Source organism: Chelonia mydas, chromosome 5, assembly GCF_015237465.2.
Source record: "Chelonia mydas isolate rCheMyd1 chromosome 5, rCheMyd1.pri.v2, whole genome shotgun sequence".
NCBI lineage: Eukaryota > Metazoa > Chordata > Testudines > Cheloniidae > Chelonia > Chelonia mydas.
The window spans coordinates 117,836,113-117,854,458 of NC_051245.2; the positions used below are offsets into that span (position 1 = coordinate 117,836,113).

An 18,346-nucleotide genomic window follows, 5' to 3' on the forward strand; every position below is an offset into this window, starting at 1 on the left:
GTTTGGAGATCTGTGGAGTGCACTTGAAGCTACTGAGAGAGATCATGGGGCCTCTATTCTGACTTGCTGGACTTCCCTGCCAGTGAAATTTAACCGTTTGAAGAAAATTGGATTTGCAATGCTTTCAGCATTTGGATCCACATACCTGTGTGAATAGGTATTTTCACACATGAAATCTGTCTTCTGTCCCTCTCGGAGCCGGTTAACAACTGATCACTCGGAAGCCTGTGTGCAGCTTAAAGTATCCAAATACGTGCCAGATATTGGAAAACTCAGCAAGGAAAAGCAAGGGCAAGGATCACACTAAACTGATAAGATCTGCATTTTAATTTAATTTTAAATGAAGCTTTTTAAACATTTTAGAATCATAGAATCATAGAATATCAGGGTTGGAAGGGACCTCAGGAGATCATCTAGTCCAACCCCCTGCTCAAAGCAGGACCGATCCCCAATTAAAATCATCCCAGCCAGGGCTTCATCAAGCCTGACCTTAAAAACTTCTAAGGAAGGAGATTCCACCACCTCCCTAGGTAACGCATTCCAGTGTTTCACCACCCTCCTAGTAAAAAAGTGTTTCCTGATATCCAATCTAAATCTCCCTCACTGCAACTTGAGACCATTACTCCTTGTCCTGTCATCCACTACCACTGAGAATAGTCTAGATCCATCCTCTTTGGAACCACCTTTCAGGTAGTTGAAAGCAGCTATCAAATCCCCCTCATTCTTCTCTTCTGTAGACTAAACAATCCCAGTTCCCTCAGCCTCTCCTCATAAGTCATGTGTTCCAGTCCCCTAATCATTTTTGTTGCCCTCCTCTGGACTCTCTCCAATTTTTCCACATCCTTCTTGTAGTGTGGGGCCCAAAACTGGACACAGTACTCCAGATGAGACCTCACCAATGTCGAATAGAGGGGAATGATCACGTCCTTCGATCTGCTGGAAATGCCCCTACTTATACATCCCAAAATGCCATTGGCCTTCTTGGCAACAAGGGCACACTGTTGACTCATATCTAGCTTCTCGTCCACTGTAACCCGTAGGTCCTTTTCTGCAGAACTGCTGCCTAGCCATTCGGTCCCTAGTCTGTAGCGGTGCATTGGATTCTTTCGTCCTAAGTGCAGGACTCTGCACTTGTCCTTGTTGAACCTCATCAGATTTCTTTTGGCCCAATCCTCCAATTTGTCTAGGTCCCTCTGTATCCTATCCCTGCCCTCCAGCGTATCTACCACTCCTCCCAGTTTAGTGTCGTCTGCAAACTTGCTGAGGGTGCAATCCACACCATCTTCCAGATCATTTATGAAGATATTGAACAAAATCGGCCCCAGGACCGACCCTTGGGGCACTCCGCTTGATACTGGCTGCCAACTAGACCTGGAGCCATTGATCACTACCCGTTGAGCCCGACAATCTAGCCAACTTTCAACCCATCGTATAGTGCATTCATCCAGCCCATACTTCTTTAACTTGCTGGCAAGAATACTGTGGGAGACAGTGTCAAAAGCTTTGCTAAAGTCAAAGAACAACACGTCCACTGCTTTCCCTTCATCCACAGAACCAGTTATCTCGTCATAGAAGGCAATTAGATTAGTCAGGCATGACTTGCCCTTGGTGAATCCATGCTGACTGTTCCTGATCACTTTCCTCTCCTCTAAGTGCTTCAGAATTGATTCCTTGAGGACCTGCTCCATGATTTTTCCAGGGACTGAGGTGAGGCTGACTGGCCTGTAGTTTCCAGGATCCTCCTTCTTCCCTTTTTTAAAGATGGGCACTACATTAGCCTTTTTCCAGGTTTTTAAAAACCTTATTTACTTTACATACAAAAATAGTTTAGTTATATATTATAGACTTATAGAAAGAGACCTTCTAAAAACTTTAACGTATTACGGGCACGCGAAATCTTAAATTAGAGTGAATAAAGGAAGGCTCGGCACACCACTTCTGAAAGGTTGCCAACCCCTGTCCTAGACTGATAGAAAGATGGGATGTTGATGAAGGGACAGGATGTCCTGCCCATCCCAGGCTCTAATGCTATTTCATTCCTGTTACTTTTAGGGATGTGGGGAAGCAGCTGGCAGTTCCTTAAAGGCTTGCTGCTGCCCTGCATGGCTCTCTGATCCGCTCCCCAGCTAGCTCCCATGGTGGCCCCTGATGCAGCCAGCTCTATGACCTACATTTGGGGAGAGAGCTGCTAACCGTCTCCTGCCTCACGTGTGCTGTGCTGGGGGACTGTTTGGGGTTGTCTTGTGCTCTACAGAGCTATCAATGAGCTGGATAAGCAGGGAGGCTCATATTTAGCTTAATGTGCCAGGACATGGGAGTGAGGGGGACAGCCTCAAGTGGAAGAAGCGTGGAAAAAGAGAGCCATGGTGAGAAAGGGAAAGATGGCAGCCGCCAGAGAAAGCAGTGAGTTGGAGTGGCTTATGTGAGGGGAACGGAGCATGGGAAAAGCTGCTCTTCTAATCTGTCCGAAGGGACTCTAAGAACTTATGCATGGGGTCCACTTACAGTGTTATGTCCTTGGACTCCGCAGAGGAGCATTTAAATGCTTACATTTATGTGTTCACAGTAGTTAAGTGTCTTCTAGGCTGACAAGAAAGCATGGTCGCTCCCCCAAGGAGCTCAAAATCGAAGGACTGACAGACACAGGTTAAGCAGAAGAAGAACATATAAGTAGAATGGTCAGCATAATACTTGGCAATGCCTTGAAGAGGTCATGTAGATTCACTGAAGGCAGCAGATCAGGTGGGTTTTCAGGAGGGACTTACAAATATTCAACTTAATTTTGAAAATCATGCTTTTAATAAAATCCTGAAAACACTCCTGTTCTTGAAAGGTTTTTGTGCATGCAACCTGTCCTTCTACCCCCTCCTCACCCCAAATATTGTGGGCATAATCTACTGTGACAGGGTCGGGCCAGATGGCTACAGAAGAGTAATAGAAGGCAGATATATTAGCCCCAGGTTAAGTAGGTCCCTTTTCCCTGGGTAAGGTAACAGGGAAGGTTCCAGAACAATCAGGAACCTTCTGGAGACAAGACAGACAGGCTGGTTAGAACACCTGCAGCCAATCAAGAAGCTGCTAGAATCAATTAAGGCAGGCTAATCAGGGCACCTGGGTTTAAAAAGGAGCTCACTTCAGTTTGTGGTGCGCGTGTAAGGAGCTGGGAGCAAGAGGCGCTAGGAGCTGAGAGTGAGAACACATTGGAGGACTGAGGAGTATAAGCATTATCAGACACCAGGAGGAAGGTCCTATGGTGAGGATAAAGAAGGTGTTGGGAGGAGGCCATGGGGAAGTAGCCCAGGGAGTTGTAGCTGTCGCACAGCTGTTCCAGGAGGCACTCTAGACAGCTGCATTCCACAGGGCGCTGGGCTGGAACCCGGAGTAGAGGGCAGGCCCAGCTTCCCCCGAAACCTCCCAACTCCTGGTCAGACACAGGAGGAGTTGACCTGGATGGTGGCCAAACTGAAGGCTGTTGTGAAGCTCCAAGGTGAGCAAATCCGCCAATAAGCGCAAGACCCACCAAGGTAGAGGAGGAACATTGTCACACTACATATATACTCTGTTGCCCCTTTTAAGTATTGGTTGCTCTTCTCATACTCTATAAGAAGAAAAAAAATTGTTTATTTGGAGAGAAAAAGACACTGTATGGACCAAGCTCGTGTGGCCTCACACCTCTGAGATCTGAAGGTGGTAGTACCCATCTTAAAGATAATGAATCCATCAAAGAGCGCTGGAAGGAACACTACCAAAAGCTTCTAAATTGAGAATCGACTGTCACTGACGACACCAGTGTCTCCATCCCTCAGCACCAAATCTGGGAAACTCTTGCCAACCCATCAAAACCTGAGGAGGTCTGCAAAACAATTAAACAAACAAAGAACAATAAAGCACCAGGTCCTGATGGTATACCAGCTGAAGTACTGAAACTGGGGGGAGAAACACTGACTAACAAGCTTCACTTGTAGCTCCTCAAAATCTGGTGCACCGAAGAAATCCCTGCTGACTTAGCATTACGTAACATCACCATTTTCAAAAAGGGAGACAGGGCTGACTGACAACTATTGAGGCATTGCCCTCCTCTCCATCACTGGGAAGATTCTTGCTAGAATCTTACTGAATTGCCTGCTGCCTCTTGCAGAGGAAATAATTCCATGGCCGCAGTGTGGCTTCAGACCATCACGAGGCACTACCGACATGATTTTCACAGCCAGCCAGATCCAGGAAAAATGTCAAGAACACCACCAGGAGCTGTATATGGCCTTTATCGATCTGACCAAAGCCTTTGACTTTGTCAACCGTGAGGCTCTGTGGAAAATCATGCCAAAGTTTGGCTGCTCAAGCAAATTTATCACCAATGTAAGACTCCTCCACGACCAGATGACTGCCTCCATCCTGTGCAGTGGCTCTACCTCTGAGCCCTTTGTCATCCGAACTGGTGTAAAACAAGGCTGTGTACTGGCACCCACCCTTTCCTCCATCTCAGCAGCTATGAAAATATTAACCCAAGACCATCTACCACAGGACATTGGCATCTAATATCAAATTGACAGCAACCTCTTCAACCTTTCCCGTCTCTGTGCCATAACTAAAGTAATATCGGCAACAATAACTGAACTCCAGTATGCGGATGATTGTGCTGTAGTGGGCACACTCAAAGGAGGATCTATGAACAGCCCTTAACTGCTTCTCTGAAGCTTACAAAAGCCTAGGGCTAACTCTGAACGTCATCAAAACAAAATCTCTCCACCAGTCAGTCCCCAGTCAATCGTCAGACCCAGCAAGGAAGATCTACAATCGACAACAAAGAACTGGAAAGTGTAGAATACTTTGCCTATCTTGGCAGCCATCTCTCAGAGGGCAGACATGGACGTTGAGATTCAGCACAGAATCCGCTGTTCCAGCCTTGCCTTTGGCAGACTGTCTTGCCAGGTGTGTGTTCAACAATCACAACATCAGAACACGCACTAGACTTTTAGTTTATAAAGCAGAGGTAATCCCAACTCTCCTCTATGGCTGTGAGACTTGAGTGACCTATAGAAAACACCTAAAATGCCAGCACCAGCACTTTCTTCAGAAGATCCTCAACATAAAGTGGGAGGATCATCGCACTGATGTTAGTGTCCTCACAGAGGCCTACATTTTTGGTGCTGAGGCCCTGATTATCCAGCAACAGCTGAGGTGGAGCGGGAATCGTGTGCGCATGCCTGATGTAAGTTTACCAAAACAGCTGCTGAATGCCCAACTCACAGGGGCGGCCCTAGACTAGCTGCCAGCAACTGGTGCCCTAGCCGAACCATGCAGTCGGCACCCCCAAGCCCCAAGGGCAAATCTAGGCTGAGGTTTTTGGTAAACTGGGAAATATTTTGCCCCTTTTTTCCTTTTAATGTTTAAGTGGGGTTTTGTTTTGTTTTTTAAACAGGCTTAATATTCAGTTTGTCCGTACACCTGTCTGTCCAACCAATGTTTCTGAGATCAGATAAAATAGAGACAACATTTTCAGAATAGATTTGTACACAACAGCTAGATGATATTTCAGTCCGATTTCAAATAAAAATGCATTAAAAATGTTAATTTTTATTACTACAAATCCAAAATCATCCATTATGCTATCCTGCTTTAAGTGTCATTACCACCACATCCAATATAGAAAGAAAGAAAACTCTTCAATGAACTTTAACCTGTATTTACAAAACACTCCGAATAAAAAAAACAAACAAACACTCTGTACTCTTAAAATATGACTTTTCTTGCTTTAAGTTTTGAAAATTCAGTCACTAGTTCTTCTAGATCCAGTTTTCCAGCTATTTCATGCTCTATTGACATTGTGGCAAGTCGAACAAGTCTCTCTTGGACCATTGTTGAACGCAGATATGTTTTTATCAATTTTAACTTTGAGAAGCTACGTTCCCCACTCGCTACAGAAACTGGCAAAGTTAAAAGAATGCATAGAGCTATAAAAATGTTTGGAAAACTGTCTGAGTTTATTTTCACAAACAAACTTCAGTACTTCTTCAGGAGTGGAATGTTTCTTAAGTCGTCTTGAGAAAACCTGAAGCTCACTACACAAATCTGTAGCATCAATGTTTTTTTGAATTTTCATGAGTCAATGCCAACTCCAGTTTTATACAAAATTCTCTTATCTGTTTTGCTGTTTTCTTTTGCAAGCTGTGGATATAATATATAAAGCCAAATACTGACTCTAGCTGCTGCATCTGTTGAAATCTTTTGTCAACCAAGTGAATAGCAGTATCAAGGACTGCGAAGTAGAAATTCACTTTGAAACTTTGTTTTGGGTTCTGAATGGGTGTGTCTCGTCCTTCATACGAAAACTGCTGTTTCTTTTGCCAAATGTGAACTGGCTCTGATTCAAATTCTGTCGGAAAGTCTATTTCTTCAGCAAGCTCGAGAGAATCTACCGGTGTTCTTTTGAACCCTTCATCACTTCTGAATTCCTCCAGAATATTTTTAGTTTGCTGCACTTTTTGAATAGCAGAATGTATTTTAAAGTTCTTTTCCTGAAGCTGCTTTCTAGTGAGGTTAATCTCGAAAAGGATATTATACCACAAAATGAGTGAAGTCACAAATTTGAACTTGGAAAGGCCATTTGCAAGAGCTTCTGCATCTGAACGTGCCATATTGCCAGATGATCCAGTAAAGGTCGTATCATCAGGAATTTCAATTAGGGCATCATAAATGTTTCCAAGTTCATAGTGAAGAGGCTTCAAAGCATCAATGCGACTCTCCCATCTTGTCTGACTAAGTGGTTTCACAGTTAGAGAATTCACATGGTGAGTCAATCTCCCAATGGCATGTTGAGCCTGAGGAAAAAACACATAAACAAGTTGCACCAGGTCAAAGAAACTGCTTGCCTCCAAACAGCATCATTGACAGCCAAATTCAGAGAATGCGCACTTCAAGGAACAAAAAAGGCCCTAGGATTGATTTCCATCATTCTCCTTTGCACACCATTGTCTTTACCCTTCATACTACTCCCATTATCATAGCCTTGTTTTCAACAGATAATGACATTGTTTCAAACTCTTGTAGAATAGTTTCAGTCATAAATTCTCCAGTCGTCTCCTTCAGTGGTACAAAACCCAAAAATGTTCCTTTTATGAGCACTTCAACATTATCTTCATCTGTGGACTTCCATATCCACAAAACGAATGTTCATCGTCATTTGTTCAATGACGAACATCTGGTGTACAGTCCAGTATTATTGAAAACTATTTTTCAGAATGGGCAGCTTCTACAGTTTTCTTTTTCATGGCATTTGCTAGGATTTGAATCAGTTCATTCTGCATATTTTTTCCTAAGTAATGAACCTGTGTTTCATGATCAGTAATTTTATGTAGATGCTCCTTCATGACTGGATCAAACAAAGCTAGGTATTCAACAAATTTTAAAAAGTTTCCATTACCTGGAGTGTATAATATTTCTACCGTGGCTGCGGAATGCTAAATTTTGCTCACTGAGAACTCTCACTAAAGCAATCAGACGCTCTAATATTTCTTGCCAATATTCTTTTTTCCTTGATCACATGTAAATTTTCTTCAATCGTTTTTCCTTTTTTCAATCATAATTCAAGTTTTCAAATTTTGAAAACATTCCAAATGTTCTGCACTTCTTTCCTGTGAAGAGAGAATTGAAGATATGTTTTTGCAGTCCTTCAAATCATTTTCAGTAAGCGATGTACAAATTGCTTGATTTCTAAACAACTTGCAGCAAAAGCAAAACACAGAGTCCTTCGACACTGAATATTGTAGCCAGTTTCGATGAATTTCTTCCCCATTAATGAGTTTCCTCTTGTAATGCTGAGCAGAGAATTTTCTTTAATTTCCATCCTTAGGGAAGGGAAATTCATGAACTCGTTCGGGTCCATGTTCCACGAGAATTTGCCGCTCACTGTCATCATATCTGGGTCATGAAGCTGGGTCCCCATACTGTAACTTGTTTGTAACTTCCTCATCCTTTCTTCCTTCTACTTCATTTACTTCAATTTCTGCATGTGTCTCTGAAGGTGAATAAATTTTCTGGTCCTGCAGTCTTTTCTTGGGCAAAACTCTCATTGGGCTACTGTGATGTTCCCCTCTGGTGTTATCCGGACCGGTGATCTGCTAGGTCACTCCAATCCTTGACTCTGGAAGCCACTCTTACCCTGCTCTGCTGTGAGAACCCCTACTCCTGGGCTGTTCTTGCACAGCCTCTAGCATGTAAGCTGCTCCTTGGATTGTGCAACTGAATAACACTAGCCAATATCTCCAGTGCCAGACACAACCCTAGGAACCTCCGTCTTGCAGTGTCCAGTTATGCCCGCTGGATGCTGCAAGCTTATATGAGTTTGTCAGTTTAAGAAATAGATATGTACCAGGTTTGTTATCCCAAGGGGAGACTCATACACACTTAAAACCAAACGCACTGCTTCAGGTAGAACAGACAGATTTATTAACTACGAAGATAAATTTTAAGTGATTGTAAGTCAAAGCATAAGTCAGATTTGTTCAAATGAAATAAAAGCAAAATGCATTCGAAGCTGATCTTAACACTTTCAGTGCCCTTACAAACGTAGATGCTTCTCACCACAGGCTGGCTGGTTGCTCTTCAGCCAGGCTCTCCCCTTTGATCAGCGCTTCAGTTGCTTGGTGTGGTGTCTGTAGATGTAGGTGGAAGAGAGAGGAAGAGCAGGGCAAATCATGTTCTTTTATCATGTTTCTTCCCTCCCTCTTGGCTTTGCCCCGCCCCGCATTCAGAGTCAGGTGAGCATTACCTCATCGCAGTTCCAAACTGACCAAAGGAAGGGGGGTGACTCCCTGGAAAGTCCAACAGATTCTTTTGTTGCTGTTGAGGCCAGCATCCGTTGTTCCTGTGAGGCTGGGCTGGGTTTGTCCCATACATGACCTAATGAGGTGTGAACTGCCTCTGTTCTTGGAGAGTTTTTGCCTGGGCTTATTTTAAGCCGTGAGGATACATTTTCAGCCTCATAACTACATACATGAAATTATAGCCTTACTATAACATTACTGTAACAACAATGCTCAGTGCATCATGAGCCTTCCGAAGACACCTGTCATGACAAACTTACAAGGGTGAACATGGAGGTGCTGGGTGTTCCACTGAGGTACAGAGCGTCACAGCTAATTTTAACTAAGTGGGCCCAGAGTTGCAATTGAAGACTGACAGACATTGTTACATTAGCATGCCACCACATTTAAGAGTAGTAACCTCAACTGTTATATTCCTGCAGGGAAATGGCACACAAAGCCTGTAGTATGTGGGATGACTTGACCTTCTTATGAAATGACAGTTTCATGTCTGGAAAGCACTAGCGGACTGATAAGAATGGTCCAGGGTTAGTGTGGGGCTGGTGTGACGTGTGCAAAGGGAGCACTGTCACTGAGTATGCAAAAGTGTTTGCAGGATCAGGACTATGGATAATAGCTGTGCCAAACTGGCCAATAATATTTTTGTAGCTACTGTTGTGAAGTGTGTGTGGAGTGTACCCTCCACAGATCAGCAGCTCGAGGAAGACTGGCCAGGCCCCCAGAGATCTGCTTTGGCTGGGGCATGAGCAGATGGGGAACTGGCTTTAAATCTTGCCCCTACTACATGTTGCCAGCTCTGCTCACTCCAATTAGGGAGAATGGGATTGCCATTTTGGAAAAGGGACTGCAGGCTTTAGGACAGGGCATGTGTTGCTACAGAGGCACTGCGGGCTTGGGGTCTGTGCTCAGGCAGTAAGACAGATCCAGAGAGCAGTCAGAGCGTGTGTCCCTGTGAGCCTGCCCCACACATGGGAATCAGCAAAGCCTAAGAGGAGGCGGCCCCTGATCAGTGACTGTTGGATTCCAGGCGACACTGTTTGCTGATAGTGAGGAAGGGGTTGGAATGATTTCTGGGTGAATTCCTGCATCAAGGCAACAACGGGGTCGGAGTGTGGAACTGATTACCACAGAGGGCAGCCCCCACTGCCACCTTACTCATACTGATTTGAATGACATTATTTTTCCCTCATCCCCTTACCTTCCACAGGCATGCTTTGTGAGTCAGGACCTGTACAACAGACTTGATTTTTGATCGCTTCTCTTGCTTTCTTTGTGAATGTCTATAAAGAAAGAAAAAAGTTAGTAACTCTCCAGCTTCACTTCACAGCCGTAGCTTCTCTTCTCACCGCAAACCCACATCTGCAGCTTTTTTCTTCTTGTTACTTTGTGGCAAGGAAGATCCCAGCTGCCAACTGTTAACTTCATTGTGTTTACTTTGAAAAATAAAACTAGGGCAAGAAGGAGTGTGTATGTGGGGGGGAAAATCTATTTTATCAAACCAAAACAGTTATAAAATATGCACGTGGGCCTGGGAAGTACATGCTGAGCTTATTAGACAACTGGTATTACTTTTTAAGTTAAAAAAAACATGTTCCATGCACTCTGTGTCTCAGATACCCATAGCAAGACCAAGTAATGTTGTTGTGGCAAATGATTGTCTTATACTAGATAGGGTATAGTAAATAGCTAGAACATATTCATGTGTTGATTTTAAGAGTCAGTAACAGTAGCTTCATTGTCATCATCATCACTCCCAAAACTGCATTGGTCGTTGGGGCACCATCACTGATGAGCAATCAACCAATTGTCTCCACCCCGACCATTGTGTGTCAGTGCTTGAGTCTCCGAAGTCCATTTCTGTCCACTCTTTTATGTTGTCAATCCATCTCTTCTTCTGTCTGCCTCTTCTCTTCCCCTGTACTGTCCCTTGGAGGATGATCTTGGATAGGCCAGATCTTGTTACATGGCCGTATCACTTCAGCTTGCGCTTCTTCATGGTCGTCAGGAGATCTTCATATGACCCAGCGCATTGGGTGGTGATGTTGTGGACCTCTTCATTAGTGATGTGGTCAAAGTAGAAGATGCTCAGGATTTTACATAAGTATCTCATTTCTACTACCTGTATTTTCTGTTCAAGTTCTGCCATAAGGGTCCATGTGTCGCACACATACAGAAAAATGGAGATGACCAATGCATGCAACAGTTTCAGTTTGGATTCCAGGGAGATGTTCTTATTCCTCCAGATTGGCTTTAGCTTTGTCACTGCTGCTGTTTGCACAGTTCTTGCCGAATTTCTGCCTTGGATCCTTCATCAGTGATGATTGCCCCCAAATACTTGAACTGTTTCCCTGTCTCCAGCTCTTGTCCACTGACAGTGATATGTGAGTTGATCCCATCATGTTTGTTTGTCATCAGCTTGGTTTTCTCTGCACTGATTTCCATGCCATATTTTGCAGAGGTTTCATCCAATTGTTTCACAAGGTTGGCATGTTCATCTTTGCTGCCTGCCAGGCCATCAATGTCATCAGCAAACCGAAGATTTGAGATTGTTTGCCCCCGAATACAGACTGTGCATATGTGATCTTCTGGGGCATCAGTCATTATGTGCTCCAAGTAGATGTTGAACAGTGTGGGCAAAAGAAGGCAGCCTTGCTGGACTCCAACCGTGGTGCAAAACCACTTTCCTATTGTGCCATTGACGAGAACTGCACTGCTGGCCTTGGCATACAGTTGTTTAATGGTAAGAATAGGCTTACGACCAACGTTGTACTTCTTCATGGTTGCCCAGGGAGCTTCATGCCATACGCTGTCAAACGCCTTCTTGAAGTCCACAAAGGCATGGTAGATTTCCTGCTGGTGTTGTAAGTACTTCTGACATAGAACACAAAGGTTGAAAATCTGTTCTGTGGTACTTTTTCCAGCACGAAAGCCATCCTGTTCTTCAGCAATGATATTCTCTGCTCGTGGCTTCAATGTGTTCAATAAGACTTTCAACATCAATTTGCTGGGATGGCTAATTAAGCTTATGGTCCGGTAATTGACACAAGTGAAGGTTGCCTTTCTTTGGGAGAGTGATGATTAGTGATTGTGTCCATGTGGAGGGCCACTCACCAGTCTGCCAGATCTTGTTGCAGATCTTGGTGATTACATCTATTACTATTTCTCCTCCGAATTTCATCAGTTCAGCTGGGATGTTGTCACTATGTGTAGCCTTTCCCTTCTTGAGTGATTTCACAGCTGTCTCCACTTCATGTAGTATTGCAAAGTTGTCATTCTCCTCTGTTGAATCTGGGCTGTCTAAGAAACTAGGATCTCCATTTGTCTGGTGGTTGTATAGATCAGAGCAGTAGTTTGTCCACCTATTGATGATGTCCCTTTCTTTTGTAAGACAGTTCCCTCCTTTGTCTTGAATTGCTTTAGCTTTGGTCCATCTTTCCTTCGTCAGATCTTTTACAACCTGGAAGGCTTGTTTGCTATTTTTATTATTGATACACTCTTCAATTTTAAAGCATTGTTTTTTCAATCCATATCTCCTTGGCCACCTTCATTCCTTTCTTGATCTGTATTTATCAGCTCCCTCAGTGCTGTTCTTATCTCTCTTAAGGTCTCTTCTAATGTCACACATTTGTAGTATTTCATTTGTGACCCATGGTTTTGTTGTCTTATGATGTTTCCCAAGGATGTGCATTGCTGCCTCATTCATTACAGCGTTGAAATTGTTGGTCATTGTTTCGATGTCTTCCTCTAGAGCAAGCAGCAGGGCAGATTTTACGCCGATCATTGCTTGGAATGACTGCAGTGTTTTGGTCTCTGAGTCTTTCTAAGTCCAAACTTGGTTCTGGTGAACTTTGGCCTGACGATTTTCCTTAGCCGCAGCCAAAAATTTTGCATCACAAGGTCGTGATCACTTCCAATATCAGCATCGGGGAAGCTCCTTGTTTTAGCTCTGTTAATCCCAGAACGAAATCTGTCCCCTGTAGATCCAGGGAAAGAATAGGCCCACTGCTCCTCCTGCATGTCAGAAGTGGCGACTAAAAGGGGGCTGCCTGGAGAGGGATGCGCTCCGCAAGGTTAGAAATTTGCCCAAGACACCATATGATGAGCAAGTCAACGACGTCCATACCAGATTGATCGCAGCCTGAGTTAATAATGACGACACCATCCGTTTCCCACCAGGGCAGATGCGACAAGTAGACTACTGGTGTAACCCCAACAAAGAGGATCTGTGGAAGAGATAACATCACCATAGCCACATGGAACGTGAGGACACTGAGACAAATAGGGAGGTTGAAAGAACTTACGTACGAAATGGAACAATACACCTGGCTCCTCCTAGGAATCAGATGGAAGAACTTTGGAGAGGTACTAACGGAAGAAGGCCATGTACTCTATTACAGTGGAGAGGACAAACATATCAACGGCATAGGATTTCTTCTGCATAAAGATATCAAGAATTCAGTATTAGGAGGCCGCCCAATGTCCAGCAGGCTTATTTCCATCCGTCTAAAGGCAGTACTGTTTAATATCACAGTGATACAAGTCTACACCCCACAACAGACTGACGAGCAAATTGAAAATTTTTACAATCAGCTTCGAGACATCATCGATAAGGTACACAAGAAAGATATCCTGATTGTACAAGGAGATTGGAATGCTAAAGTCGGTACTGACGCACAGGCAGATTGGTGAGATTATTGTGGCCCTTTCTGTAATGAGAGGATCGAGACTTGAGTTTGCCAGCTATAACAATCTGGTTCTTGCAAACACATTAGGAGCACATAAAGCATCCAGACAATTAACATGGCACACACCTAAATGATCTACATCACAGCCAGATCGATTACATCATGGTGCAAAACTGATTTTGTTCTGGGATTAACAGAACAGTATTTTACATTTACACAAAAGAAGATCTAGTTAAATAACATCTAATGTAAAAGGACAAAAGCAGGAAAAAAACCCAAGCTAAAAGGACACTTGCAACTTCCTGGGATGAAATATCTCCCTGTATAGTGTCTGGGATGTACCTTACTCAGGTCTGACTAAAAAAGCCACCACAGATGAGCCCTTAATGAGCTATCAGGTTTGATGTGAAGTAATTGAGCTGAAAAAGGTGCTATTCAATGCAAGTTTGATGGAAGGGGGAGGGAAGGGCAGAGGAGAGGCAAAATCTGGCTCAAAGTAATTTGAGAATGTTTCAAAATTAGGTCCAATATGGCATCTTTTCTGAAGGCGCAAACCCTTAAATTCTGCTGGTATACTCTTACACGTGTCTGAGTCCAGTTTACTTCAGTGGGACTATTCATCTCACTACTCACCAAGGTAGTGCACAGTTGTGTGAGCAGTCCAATAAGTACTCCCCTTATTGGAGCACACACTTGAATGACAGACTATTCCATGTTCGGCAGGACTTGCAGGACTGGGCTCTTAGTTGAGAGATTCATTTTATTTGGGTGAAAGGCCATCACTTGGGCATCCTGATGAAGGGGATTCTGTTGCACGTTCAGTTCACATTAAATGAACCTGAATATGTCACAGACCTGTGTTGGGACTGGGAACCATTCACTGAGTTAATATATTACTGTGGAGTTGCACTTGTCTTTGACTCTACACTGAATGAGTCAAATTCTGTACTCAGTCATTGGTGTTACTCTGGATTTACACTGGGGTAATTGAATGCAAGGAGGCCCAAGGCCTTCTGGTGCCTTGTAATTTCAGAGATATTGGAGGCAATTTAGAGAATGCAGTTGTCACTTTCCTTTTTTTCCCTGTTCTGTAGAGAATCTTCAGCAGAAAACTGAATGTTAAAATAATTTTTTGTTGAGCCTATGGAGAATGTAATAGAACAATATATATTGCTAATTGTGAAACAGGCACTCAAGCATGTGCATTTAAATGGTCAAACTAATAAGACATTAGGCTAATTTGCTCCTCCTTTCCTAAGTGAGAGCCCACGTGTGTGGATTTATGAATTAAACCCCTGTTGTGTATATCTTTTACTTGACCATTTCAATAGCCAGCCTTTTTTTTTTTTTTTTAAACAAGGCTGTTTTTATAGATAGCATTTGCTTGACTGAAATTAACAATTGTAATGACCACTGTCAAATTTTAGGTTTCAGAGCAACAGCCGTGTTAGTCTGTATTCGTAAAAAGAAAAGGAGTACTTGTGGCACCTTAGAGACTAACCAGTTTATTTGAGCATGAGCTTTCGTGAGCTACAGCTCACTAAGTGAGCTGTAGCTCACGAAAGCTCATGCTCAAATAAACTGGTTAGTCTCTAAGGTGCCACAAGTACTCCTTTTGTCAAATTTTAGTGTCTTTGCATACCATGCCTGCTGATGAACGATACGGGGGGAAAATATTGGGGAAGACGTGACTCATGATCATTTTTCACTAGAACACAGTAGTCTGGCAATAGCACTGCTGTCAATATTGATTGTCACTGATTTGGCTCCACCAGTTGGAACTGAAGATAACGTGTCTAGAAAAATGTGCTTTGCTGATAAATGTGACTCTTAAAGTGTCACACGTGTCTGCTTGACCTTTGGTTAAATTCTCCATAGGAAGCAAAACCAGTAGTTCTCTTTTCTGCAACAGAATCAAGTAACTGAATGAGTAATGTCAGATTCAGGATACCAGCATTCTATATGGATAGTTAGCTGATAAGGACTACCAGCACAAAGTGGGGAAAATGAAGTATTGGAGCTATTCAGCTCAGCATATGGAAATATTTGTAACCATTTCGGAATGTGAATTCCTGGAAAGTGCTCTTCTGTAGTAACTTTCATCCCTAGAAGGAACTCTCATTCTTAATACTGCAATTTAGAAGCATGTTAGCCTTACTTCACTAAAAAGCTGGTAACTAGCAGCTAAATCCTGACATCCTTATTCTGGTGAAACTCCCATTGAGCAATGGGAATCTTGCCCAAGTGAGGGCTGAGGCACTGAATTGACACTGTGGGAGCTTTGCTACTAACTTCAGTGGGAATGGGATTTGATCCTAAATAAAGACTGCAGGGTTTGGGTCTACAATAACTTAGGTCTATTAATTAACAGATCTAACAAATACTTACTTCTTCTGTGCCTGCTAAAGACGTTTATCTTAAAAGCAGAGGCCTTTGGTATTCTCAAATCTTCTGATACTGCTTGGATTGTGCTGCCACTGCTCATGCTCGTCACCATTTTTATTTAAGCTATCATTCTGGAAAGTATGTCAGACAGCAGTGTGAGTCACTTCACGCTGCCAGACATGCTGAGTAAGTTCTGACGGTCAGCTGAATTCAGTGAAGTGTCCATTTAAGACATCAGCCTGGTCATATGTAAGCTAGTCAAGAAATTATGTCTGCATTGTCTAGCTTCTGTGCATTTGAGTCACCCTTTATTATTTAACACCGGGCTTTTTTTGGTAATTGTTCTGCAGAGCTGCAATGTATGTCAAACACCAGGAGTGAGGAAAAGATGGAACAGGCAATAGGTTGCTTCCTCCTTCCTTAGCAAAGAAATAGGGATGATTATGCAAATAAACAATGGCTATTCCCAAACACCCTTTGCCAACAACGGTAGGATTTAGATGGAACCAATTTCTGAGGTCAGCCAAGGCCAAAATGATCTCACCTGGCCAAAGGGAGTCATGAATCGTCCCTGCTGATGTAGCTCTGAGTGCTCAGAGATGGCTATGCGTTAGTCACCCTGGATGCCGCAGGGGCCCAAAGCAGCTCTTATATCAGTATGGTACCTTTCAATGACTATTTACATGGCCTGATTGTCCTCCAACACCAGTTTGACACTACTGTATCTGCATTGACTTCCACAGGCTCACTCCTGATTGACTATGATGTAAGAGAAGAATCTGGCCCTGGCACACTGTCCTGAGAAGAAACAACTTAGAAATTCCAGACTGGATTAGCTACATACTAGTGAGGGAAAATGCTCATGTTTTTTTTTTTTTACCCAGAAGCTCATTTGCAAAAAGAGCTAAAGGCAGAGGAAAAAAATGACCTGTTTCCTCCCCCCTCTCCCTGTACGGGGTATATTGCACCATCCTGTGAGAAAGCCCATCCATGCACTAACCAAGAATAGACCGTTATAATACAGATGTCTCACCCTGTGCATTTTTACAGTCCAGCGTGCCATCTGTTCCATTCTGTAGTGAGGAGCCTGGTCAGCATTGCAGCATGGACGTGGGCTGATTGGATGATTTGTATTCTAGGTGTTAGTGGTCATCTCATTGTATAGAAAGGGGTACCCAATATCCCATCACTTTGATTTAAATAACACATTCAGGTTGCTGATTGTGACGGGATTCGACTCACCACTGTGGCACCTCCTGCTGGCCATCCTGGGAATTATCTTGGGGTTGCCAGTGCACCCTCCTCAGGTGGTGTCTCACCTGTCATCACTCCTGTCTCCGCATCCAGGACCTGCATTGCTCTCTGGACCGTGTTGCCCTCTTCTGGACACAGCCCTCCAGCTGTGCCCCACTGCGTTCTTTTCCCCCCTTCCAGGGGACCAACAGTCCTCAGTCCAGCCACTTGCCTCAGTGGCAATCTGCAGTCCAGGTTCTAGCCACTCGTCTCAGTGGCAGACTGCAGTCGTTGCACTGGCCGCTACCCTCAGTGGCCATTAGGAAAGGGGGAGCCCAGGGCCGCTCACTACTCCAGCCCCCAACCCAGGGACCCTATAGCCAGCAGCCAAGTACTGCCTCTCCTCCAACTCCACCGTCTCCTTCCTTGGGCTACTTCCCCCACAGCCCCAGCACCTCCTCTGCCCTTGTGTCAGAGCCTCAGTTTGGCAGTCATCAGCCTGGAGCTTTCTCATACTCTGCTCTGTCCCTGGTGCTCTAGCCCTCTAAGCAGCCAGTCCTCCTCCCTCAAACTCCAGGGAGTGAGTGCTCCCGCTTTGCTCAGCAGCCCCTTCTTATATGGGCCAGCCTGGCCCTGATTGACTCCTCCAATAAACCTTCCCCTAATTGGCTGGCACTACAAGCCTTTTCCTTATTGGCTGCGTCCTGCGCAGCCTCCCCAGGGTTGCTTTAACCCCTTACATATCAGTTTGGGGCAGCCGCCCCACCACACTGATCCATATGAAATGTGTTGGTTGTCTGAGTTTTCTAGAGGATAAGTGTCCACCTTACAAAAACAATCTCAGTAAAGGGGACAAGACCTCAGTGATTCTGGGCACTGAACTACTCTGTCATTCCCAGGTGGTGCTCCCATTATGTCATAGACCAGGGGTCAGCAACCTTTCAGAAGTGGTGTGCCAAGTCTTCATTTATTCACTTTAATTTAAGGTTTCACGTGCCAATAATACATTTTAACGTTTTTTAGAAGGTCTCTCTCTATAAGTCTTTATATTATATAACTAAACTATTGTATGTAAAGTAAACAAGGTTTTTAAAAGGTTTAAGAAGCTTCATTTAAAATTAAATAAATTAAAATGCTGATCTTACGCTGCCGGCCCGCTCAGCCCGCTGCCAGCCTGGGGTTCCGTTCACCTAGGCCGGCAGCAGTCTGAGCGGGGCCTGC

General features: G+C 43.9%; 1 protein-coding gene across 1 annotated transcript in view; it reads right to left on the reverse strand.

Moving 5' to 3' along the window:
* The window catches only part of SHOC1 (shortage in chiasmata 1), a 145,998-nt gene extending 127,880 nt beyond the window's left edge, over positions 1-18,118 (reverse strand). Inside the window, exon 1 of the mRNA XM_043547362.1 lies at positions 17,135-18,118. The gene's annotated coding sequence lies outside the window, so the exon portion shown is untranslated. The remainder of the gene's footprint in view (positions 1-17,134) is intronic.
* Between the last annotated feature and the right edge of the window lie 228 nt (positions 18,119-18,346).